General features: G+C 32.4%; 1 protein-coding gene across 1 annotated transcript in view; it reads right to left on the minus strand.

Annotated features, from left to right (window-relative positions):
- Positions 1-10195, minus strand: part of LOC149896803 (protein turtle homolog B-like) — a 72153-nt gene extending 61958 nt beyond the window's left edge. Inside the window, exon 1 of the mRNA XM_090117150.1 lies at positions 10003-10195. The gene's annotated coding sequence lies outside the window, so the exon portion shown is untranslated. The remainder of the gene's footprint in view (positions 1-10002) is intronic.
- Positions 10196-10861: the final 666 nt, after the last annotated feature.

Below are 10861 nucleotides of genomic sequence, written 5' to 3' on the forward strand. Positions count from 1 at the left end.
CCATGCGTGAGAATCGAGCAAACCAATTTTTACACATACAATTATATTCATTAAAATCGTATTACCATAACAATAAGCTTTTGTAAAACATACAATAGTAGGTGGGGTTAACTGAGAGCTACTGACCACTGAATTCATTCACAAAGCCATTGAATTTAAGGTTTACTTTGTAAAAACGTAATCGATACGATACATATGTTGCTTGACTTTCAATTAGAAACGTTATTGAAATAAATATAATGTAGTATAATTAATCTAACAGAAAAAAGAGTGACTTTTGAGAAGATACATCAAACGAAACAACTCTTTGAATATCCAATTTTATAAATGCAAAAGTTTATATGTTTGTTTGTTTTTCCTTCATGAAATTGCCTGACACGTAGACACAGGATAGCTTTTATCCCGAAAATACCACGGGAACGGGAACTAGTTATGCGGGTTTACCATTGAATACGCGGGCGAAAAGCTGGTTTTCCTAAATAACCACATTAATTTTCATACAACATATTCTTCGACGTAGACCATAATATTAACGTTAAACAAGCGCTTTTTGTAGAAATTACCACATTTTTTGCTCTCTGATGTCTTAATCTATCCATCTTACCGAGTGATGTAATGCTACTAAATAAAGAAGACCACCAAAGATAGAGAGGTTTAATTAACTTTTTATAGAAAGAACGAGACAGACGATGGATCTTATAATGAACGTGGCAATCGTGTTTGATATTTATATGTCTAGACTCTAGACTCTAGATGCAAAATTGTAATTTCTTGTCTTTTGATGTTTTAAACTTTACGAGCAGTATTTTACTTGAAGTGCTTTGGCAATACTACGTTGTTAAATAATAAGTAATAACGAATTCTTCAAAAAAACTGCATAAGAATAATTTTTCACATCATGCCTAATATTTTGTGACCACAGCTTTTGTATAAGATATGGAACGATTTCAAATATGCGTCATAATCAACTCTAATTTTAGCAATTTAAAATCACACTGTTTTCATTAAAAAAAACTTGCCAAAGAAAAACGCGCAGTATTCACTCATAACCATACTGCTGCTGCTGCTGACAGAGACATAAAAATTCAAACAATACTGCTGCTGCTGCTGACAGAGACATAAAAATTCAAACAACATGACCCATACAGAACCCTCTGTCAAACTAAATTAATTTCGCGAACAAATAATAAATGCTAAAGTTGTTAAAGATCTAAAATCGATGAAAATCGATGTGACTAATAATATTATAACCATTTTCACAAAAAACGATACCAAGAAAAACACACTAGAAAACCGTAACCATACCTACTTATTCTGGCAGAGACATTAAAAACCAAACAACATATCCCACACAAAACCCATTGCTACAAACTAAATTAATTTCGCGTACAAATAATCAATGCTAACAATAACAACTCCATATTGATTCCGAAACCCAAGTCCGACCGCAGACCACAGCGGGGTTCATATTATGTTCCAAGTTGTTTAAGATCTAAAATCGATGGTAAATATGAATAATAATAGTGTCTGTAGTAATACATGTTGGAGTATTAGCCAAATAAAAGACAAATGGTTGTATAAAGACATTTTCTGACGGGGTACATTTTCCAAATACATATAGGTAGGTGTACAATGTTTTACCGTCCGTACCGTGTTTTTTTATCAGAATTAATCTATAAAAACAATGCCCATTTTGATGGGTTCGATCTGCAGGTAGGTAGCTAAATGTTTTCATTAATAATAATTGGCACAAAGTCCATGTCACATCAAAGTCCTGTTACAAGTTAAATACCTATTGCAACTAGTGCTATAGCCATTCCATAGTCTAAAAGATTTCTCGTAAATAAATCATAGGTCGTACCTTTCTATATAATTTATAGCATTAGTCAAACAACAAAATTCTCATGACATCAAAATAATAACAGGCAAACAAGCTCCATAAAACGCAAGAAAAGTTAATCGTATCTAAAAAACGACGCCACTCGACTTTAAACCCAAGGAGGTAGTTATAAAAAACCTCCGTGTTATAAAATGCACCCACGGCGATAAAGCGTATAATCAGAGATCCTCAACCAATAAGATAAGGACAGGAAGCCCGGCAGGTGTTCCGTAGATTATTTACAATGCGATAATATAAGGAATTTAATAGGGCATCCTTTATCACGCTGTAGGTGTATGTAAATCCATTGAACCTGTTTTTATACGAAGGATTTTGAGTTTTAGACAAAATTGTGCTGTGAGTTTTATTGTTTGAATCGTAAGAATGTACAAATTATAAAGGTCATAATTTATCGTTTATATCAGGGTAGTACTCACACTAAAATATTTTCCAGTTTTTAGATAATTTTCAGTTAAACTATCAATTTTAATAAAATTCATGTAGTTACATATCTTTATTGGCTAATATAATAGTTAAATTTAAAACAAAGGAATTCAAGTCAATATCCAATTCTAATTAGTATCTATAAGTTCAATGATATTATTCCTTTATTTATATTTATTTTGCGTGCCTAACACGCCTTCGCGTTTTATCTGAATCTTAATTAATCTAGATAAATTATGGAAATGTGAAGAAAGCTTTCATCGCGAAAATAAAGATATCGACGAAGTTTCATAGGCGACACAATTTTATCAGTCACGCGATAGCACAAACACCAGGGAATAAAAACCCTGGGTGTGGCAAAATACCGCAAAATCATTGCTATTAAACTAAAAACCAATAAAAGCTGTCCAGTACCAAAACATCTGTTTTTACTCCACACTAGAAAGTTCCATCATTCACTAAGCTTTTCCCGCCATAAAACATAGTAACGTCCCGTAAACTTTCCCAAGATATATTTTTAACCGCAATGACATTAAACCGCTCATAAAAATGTTTCGCAGTAAAACGATTGATTGATATATTGTACTATTTCCGTCAGTCATAAAGGATGAACTGAGTTCCATAAAATGGGAGCAATTGTAAAAACTTGGGAATTTATTGCGCCGATTAAATCTCTCGAGATTCGGAGATGTTGGGGAAAGTTGATGTGTAATCTTTTTTCTTTTTGATCAAACATTCTAATTGGCTGTCTGTTTGTCTAATCATTATAAGTATTAGTGCTAACAGCGGCTTCGCGAGCGTGGTTTAAGGGAATTCCCATGAGAATTAGATGGTTCATCTCGATAAAAAGTGGCCTATACCACTCTCTAGCCTCACTCTTTCTTCAGACAAAAACTATACCATAAAATCGATTCGTTGCAGCGTGAAAGAAAGACATACAAACAAAAAAGGAACACATTTTAGTATTTACAATTTTGGTAGAAATGAAGTAAGGATGAGTTGTTTTTGGACCTACTCGATACGAAGTAATGGCAAATATACCATCACTATTGATGTGGTAACTATCCCTGAATGTGTGACCCAATTTGAAGCTAAAACTACACTGACCTGGCGTGACCACGGTTTACTAAAATCGACAAACTTAGGCTTCAATTAAGTAACCAATACCGTGATTTAATCAAGTTTATACAATGGTTGTGATCCAATTCTGATAAGATTATAAATACATAAGACTATAACTGTATGTACGGTAATATGGTAAAACCTTTTCAGCATCATAATTCATACAAAATAACAGTGAAATCTAAACATTATCGTATGATGATGAAAAAGTTCATCATTATGTTTGATGAAGTGTGAATGTCAGTAGGTAAGTATGACAGAATAAAATGAAATGGCCCTCAATATAAATTATTTATTAGCCAAATCCTGAATTATATTTAGAATAGAGGGCTTTTTTTAAATATCCAGTAAGTTTATACGTAAAACCTAATTAAGCTTATTTTATTCATTGGGAAAAAATATATCCCAGAATATTTCCGGATTTGGAAGTCGCGATAAATTACTTGATAGCGTTCGTAAAGTTATTACAAACGTGAAGCTACATCAATCATTGTTTCCTCAATTGGTTGCTATTGGTTACATGACACCCAGATATTATAAAGAAAAAAGTTTTTTATTTTTACGTCTATCTGTCCGTCTTTTCTATGTCTCCGAGATAAACTCCTAAATATCTGAACCGATTTTTACATGCAACTACTACGAAAAATTACGTAGGTACGGTAAAATTACAACATAGAAATCTCGGACATTCGCTAATTATCCTGCCGTATACGCTAAAGAGAAGACCAAACCAAATTTTAAACCTGTCCAAAAAGAGAGAAGACCGAGCCTTGAAAAATTACAGCATTCAGACAAAATCGTATCCCCTGATAGCCAGTTTAGAATGTAGGTTAGTCTACGCTTTATGCACAACCATTAGCTCCGATCTACATTGAGATTACTGTGGCCTTCATATTACAAAAGCCTTACTTTATTCGCAGTATAGGTTACTGCGAATAAAGGGGGGGATTAGAATTTTAATTAAGTCTTTTTTGTTTAGTGGTTCGTGTACGTGTAGTGTAACAAATAACAATTGTGCTGTATATAGTAAAGTATAGTGTAATAGGGATTTGAAAATCTTACTCATAATTACAATTACAAGATAATGTTTGTTTTATATGCGTTAGTTATTTTCATGAAGGCAATAATGTTCAATTATCATACGATGTGAAAAATTATTTTACAATCTCACTGAGATAACTGTTCACTTGTAATAACATAAGAAATACTAATAATAATTTAGTTTCTTCGCAAATGTATAATTTTAGAACGCTCGAGCGAAGTAATGATCATAAATACAATGAAATTATAACAACATTTGTGCCACAAGATTCAAGCAAAACATAATTAGTATTTACTTAGCTACCATATTAAATCAACATGCTACATTGAGCAGTTACATAAATAGCTTTGTTTTTATAGGAAAGTAACATTAATTAGGTTCGGGACAAAATCAAGATTTAATTAGTGAAACCGTGTAACAATTTAAGTAAAATCATAGAGCAAGAGGGCTTAACTTTACTGATGACGTCAACCCGAAGTGACCCTGTTTAAATCCACCCAGGTCAGCTATTCCGATCCTTTGTGGTATTTTACTAAAGGTAAGATAATATTGATTCGGTGGCTCTATTGTTAATTACACTGCGACAGTTATGTAATCGTGTGCAAGCTTTGGTTTGTTTGTTTTAATTGTGTACATTCATTAAACAATGCAATATTGATTTAAACACGATATTGATAGAATATTTTCATGAATTTGAAGTCCATCATAGATTGTTCCTTTATGAGAGAACAGTAGAAGTAAGATTAACAATTATCTACAAAAAAGCTAGATACAACATTAAAATTTTGTAACAGGCATTTGTGTAGGGCACCGACACCAATTTATCATTGTATTCTTACCGATTGTTAAAACAAACACTTCCAAAATGAATCCTATAAGGAAACAAGAAAACATTCATTAATCAGTTAATAATCCCCAAATATTTGATTAGCCCTTAATCCGGGAACGTTTGAACCATTTTGAACGGCGTATCGTTAATACGTAATCTCTTAACGAAATTCTAAACTTGGACCGTAATTTAATCCTCTCAGATACAACGAGATTTTCTGAACTAGATGACAATATAACTTGCAGCGATTTGCTACTACTACCACTAAGTTATGCAGTTACGTTGGTAGAATATTTGAATATTTGCAGAGCTTATTTGGCCATTTTATTTGTTATGTCACTATAATTAAGTTTCAAAACAAAAACGAATTATATTTAGCGTCTCAGTATATGGAGACGTAGCTTGTGGAAGATTCGATTTGATTTCAGTTTTACCTATTTAATCGAAATCGAATAACGATAGAATCTTAGGAATTTAGGTAACTTATCTATTTTTTATTCAAAACTTCGTAATTGTATGATTTTTAACACCTCTTGAATGCCTTTACTTTATTTTAGCAACTCAAACTTACTCAAATTTACTTTATCATGCCATTCTAAATACTGAAGATTTGCGGAAGAATCTCAGTGACCCCGTAAATAAGTAATTAATCACACATGCTAAAAAGTATCCAACTATGCATACCATAAACTAAAAAGTAGTAAATAAAAAGAACGATACTGAGAAACTAAACCATTCTGAAACATCAACGTCAGTTCTAACAGTTAATTCTGGTTAAAAATATCTCACAAATACATCAGAAAGTCGGTCAGTACATCTGCACAATATCGAAGCGTAGGCATATAAATAAATAATGCCAATTACGTGATTTAAAAGGAATCTGATGAGAATTGGGAATTAATAAAGATTAGGTTGGCTTATCTGTGACATTTTATAGTTTATCTATGATTAAACTAGCTGTGAACTTGGTGTCGTCCGGTTTTCATTGAAGTTTTTTTAGGATGTCATAGGTAAGACATAATTTTTTTATTTATTCATGTAAAAATGGATTTTCGATTCTAAATGTTTATTTTTGCTAATCTGGCATCGATTTTAGTAAAACCTTTTGCATTTTTTTTAATTTTTCTCGTAGATAGGTATTGAACTGACAAAATATTTTGTAATTAAGTATTTAAACTCTGTACAAAGCATTTGCCCTACAGATACAGAACGATTTAATCAATATTGAAAATTTTTTCCTATTTAACTATATCCGTTAGATATTTTGTAACTATACTCATCATAAACAACTTCAAAGTTCGATTCAACAGAATCGCTGGGTCAAGTATTTCTCCAATAAAACTTCAAGCGTGGTTCTCGTAATTTTAATACAGTCCTTTCTTTGTCACTTAATTTACATAATATTAACATTTAATAATTAACATTTCCTCTTTTACCGCCCGCTTTAGTTACTAACCTAAAAATAGAAGCGTTAGAATAAAAAAATGGCAAATAACCATTTAGAAATATTAGTTTTTTTCGGAATTAAATGATTAATTTATTAATCTTTACCTTTGAAACATTTAAGACGATTATAATATCGGCCCAGAATTTCTGAATTGTTAATATAACAAATAAATCGCGATCAATTTTTAATTCAATGTTCAAAGTTTGTGAGGATGTGTATGTGTGTGTTTGTTACTCTTTCACGCAAATACTACTGAACCAATTACAATGAAATTAAGCACACATAATATAGAGGGTAACTTGGATTAACACATAGGATAGGTTTTTCTTTGAAAACGCGGGCGAAGTCGCGGGCGTAAAGCTAGTATTCTTAAAAGCTTTGCATGTCTCCTTTAACATCGTCACACTAATAACATTTGTTCATTGTGACCCCATAACACCTACACAACCATAGAGCATAAACTCAAACGCTATAAAGCGCGGTAGGTATAACGCCGATCTCGTAAATCAGCCACAACTTTATGGTCAGTTACAAGTGTGGCGTACCTATGTAAGTTGTAACATTATTCATTTTTATTGAAGCGCTGTAATTGCTTTATGGTATCTCGGTTATTGTCTTCAATTTGTTTTTGGGTGGCACTTTGTCTCTATATTATCTGGGGTAGTTTGTTATCTATGATTGTTATTGGATGTGCAATTTTATTGATTGCTGTACATTGGTACTGTTTTTTTTACTTGAAATACAGAAAAATAATTATAGAACGTCCAGTACCTACGCAACATATAAATTATTAATTCATTGTTCAGAATAAAAAATAAACTGTAGGTATTTGCATCCACATAGTTAGCAGGTATGATATATATTATTTCCATTTTATATTTCTAATTCAAAATGGGTAAGTTACGTGGAATAAAAAGCGACGCTCCAAATAATATGACTAAAAAGTAAAAACGTTATTTTAAGTAGGTATCACGCAAAATTTAGGGTAGGTCAAAATCCACCCACCCTCTGACGTAAGTGTAACAAGACTGCCTGTTAAAAATTATATTTTCCGTGTTAATATTCCAGAGCCGAATAGAATAATGAGCTTTCAATTTGATATTCCATTTTTCACTTTATACAGGAATCGGTGCGTAAAAAGGTTTGATATAAACATCATAGAAATGAGTCAAAGCTATCTTTTGGAGGGAAATTGTTAAAACTACAGAGGTACATAATTATTACTAAGCCATCATTGATTATAGAAAAATATCCTAGCCATTTTTAGATAGAACTAAGGACTAATATTTTTCACTCAAATCATCATCAAACTTCAAAGTGAAATCTCTATAGGTACCTATATAAAAATTGATCCCTATATCCCTTGGTCACGGCATCACGCGTGAACGGGTGGACCGATTTCGATACTTATTTTTTTATAATATTCCTTGAAGTACGAGGATGGTTGAAAACTTGGAAACTTAAAAACGTAAACATGTACCACAGGTGAAGCCGGGGCAAACCTGTAGTATTGCGTATTTGCCTAGAAATGCAGCAACGATAGTCTATAACAAAATAATATTAATCACCACATATTATAAAACTATGTCGCTTTCTCTGTCCCTATGTCCCTATACTACGCAACGGATTTTGATGCGGTTTTTTTTAATAGATACGAGTGATTCAAGAGGAAGCTTTTAATATAATTTATTATGTTTTAGACAAAGTGGGCGAAGCCGCGGCCGGAAAGCTAGTATGTTTATAAAAACTTAGAACGAAAGTTGAAAGATAGGTTTGTAGATACCTATCATCATCATCAGCCCATATAATACCTATGTTCCCACTGCTGGGACACGGGCCTCCTATGAGGGTACAGGCCATAATCCACCACGCTGGCCAAGTGCGGGTTGGCGGATGACACATATCGTCGAACTTTTGATTCTTCGACATGTCGGTTTCCTCACGATGTTTTCCTTCACCGTTCGAGGCTCGAGCAGTGGTGATGTTACAACACTATATGTAGGTATAAAACGTAGGTTTGATTGTTCGTGGAATTTGTAGTGGGTAGTGTACATATTAAATTGGTTAATTTGTTAGCATGCGATGTTTCTGGAATAAATACTTATCTATAAATACTTCACTACATATTGCTATCGCTGTATGTCCGTCCCTATATTATTTTATGCTGAAAAATCTTTAAAACTGTGCAACGAATTTTGATGCGTTTTTTTAATAGGTATAGGAATAGGAATTATAGGTGATTCTCGAGGAAGGTTTTATTAGGTAAGGTTATTTTATTCTGTTAGAAAAAGCTACTGAAGCCTCAAGCCGCAGGCGAAAAGCTAGTCAATTATAAAACATTTTATTATACATATTTATAATTTATATAGGTACAATTTATATGTAAAAATGTATGGTAATATTTGCGAATCGTGTTTCTTTAAGTCATAGGTGTAAGGTGAAGGTGCTTTAAATTAATGAAGTGCTTTTATAATGGAAAAACAATGAACAGAACTTATTCCTCGTTTATATTTCGTTTTAGCATCTAGTTATAGGTATCTCATCTACATATTACCTATCTCACACATTTATTTTATTAGTCAGAGCTAGATATTATGTACCATATTTACTTTAAAAGCACAAAATATAGGAAAGCTCTAAAACTATTTTAATTTCGTGTCGTTATGATGATATAGATTTATTATAGGTAATAAAATATCCACATAAGTAATATTTTTGGGAAAGGAAAATGCAAATAATTTGCACAAGTAGGTAACCTATTCCGAACGGAATTCCGCCATTTTCGAAATGACACTACGTAGGTCATCACTATATTTTCTAATTTCATTACCTACCGACTCATTTATACATAGAAAAGTCCTTATTAATTATAACTGTAAATTTGCACCTATGTAAAACTTAAATAGTAAAAAGTAAATCCATTTCTAAACCTAAATAAATTATTAAGAGAATGTTTCAAAATTACCTACCTACTTATAAACTATAGGTACCTACGCAGATAGATACCCGTGTAGGTATGTAATCACAAAAATAATTTGAATAGAACTAATGAACCAAAATTAGTATTTAAATGAATGAATTGTATTTGAAGACATTTTTTTAAAATTTAAAATATGGGAAACAATTCTTAGCCAATATGTTGAACTTAGTTTTAAGGACTTAACAAGATTTATCCCTGTTAAGATTTAAGTAATAAAAGCGAGTGACAAAAAAAAATAAAAACTACGAAAACAACTTACCGTTTCAACAAATTTATTTATTCCAAAATCCAAATCACGTTATCACAAAACACATAATTAACATTGAACATAATAATTTCAATCACAAATTAATTTTAATTACATTTTAGAAACAAAACACACGCTCGATCTTCGATCTTCGCTCGCTTACGATTACAAAATATACACGCGCACCCTCCTTGAACGCTACCACGAAACTGAACGGAAGGCGAACGAAAGCGACATGCGCCAAGCATCGAGATCAAGGGATGAGGTATGGGGTGAAAGGGACGAAGTAAAACTCACCACTCACGATATTTTTTAAATGAAAATAATAAGTTGTTAAAATAAGATGTAAGTATTTATATTGTAAGCGTGATATTTTAATAATCTTCTTATATATAAAAATGAATCGCAAAATGTGTTGGTAAGCGCATAACTCGAGAACGGCTGAACCGATTTCGATAATTCTTTTTTTATTAAGCTATTGCATAGCATCTATCGCGGGCCTTGAGCGCGGGGACCGAATACAGAAATTTAGTAACGAAAAACCTCACGCTCCCCACTCCGACGGGCGCGGAGGTGTGGCTTGAAGGCATAGCATGCAATAGCTTTACCGCGGCAGTCCCCGAGTGCCACACGTCTTTTTATATTCCTTGAAGTACGAGTATGGTTCTTATGTAGAGAAAACGTAAATATTATATACCACGGGCGAAGCCGGGGCGGACCGCTAGTACCTACGTAATAAATCATGTTAACTGCTGTTTTTTATTTTCTAATATGTAGTAGGTAATTTATGTGTAACTTGTTTCTTTTAGTATTTTCGTTGACTTCATTTAATAATCCAATTTCTGTATTTTAAACGATTTATGTGTAGTCT

This window comes from Colias eurytheme, chromosome 27 (assembly GCF_061535395.1).
Source record: "Colias eurytheme isolate Ceu_HAF_F1 chromosome 27, ilColEury1 Martin Lab GWU primary, whole genome shotgun sequence".
Taxonomy (NCBI): domain Eukaryota; kingdom Metazoa; phylum Arthropoda; class Insecta; order Lepidoptera; family Pieridae; genus Colias; species Colias eurytheme.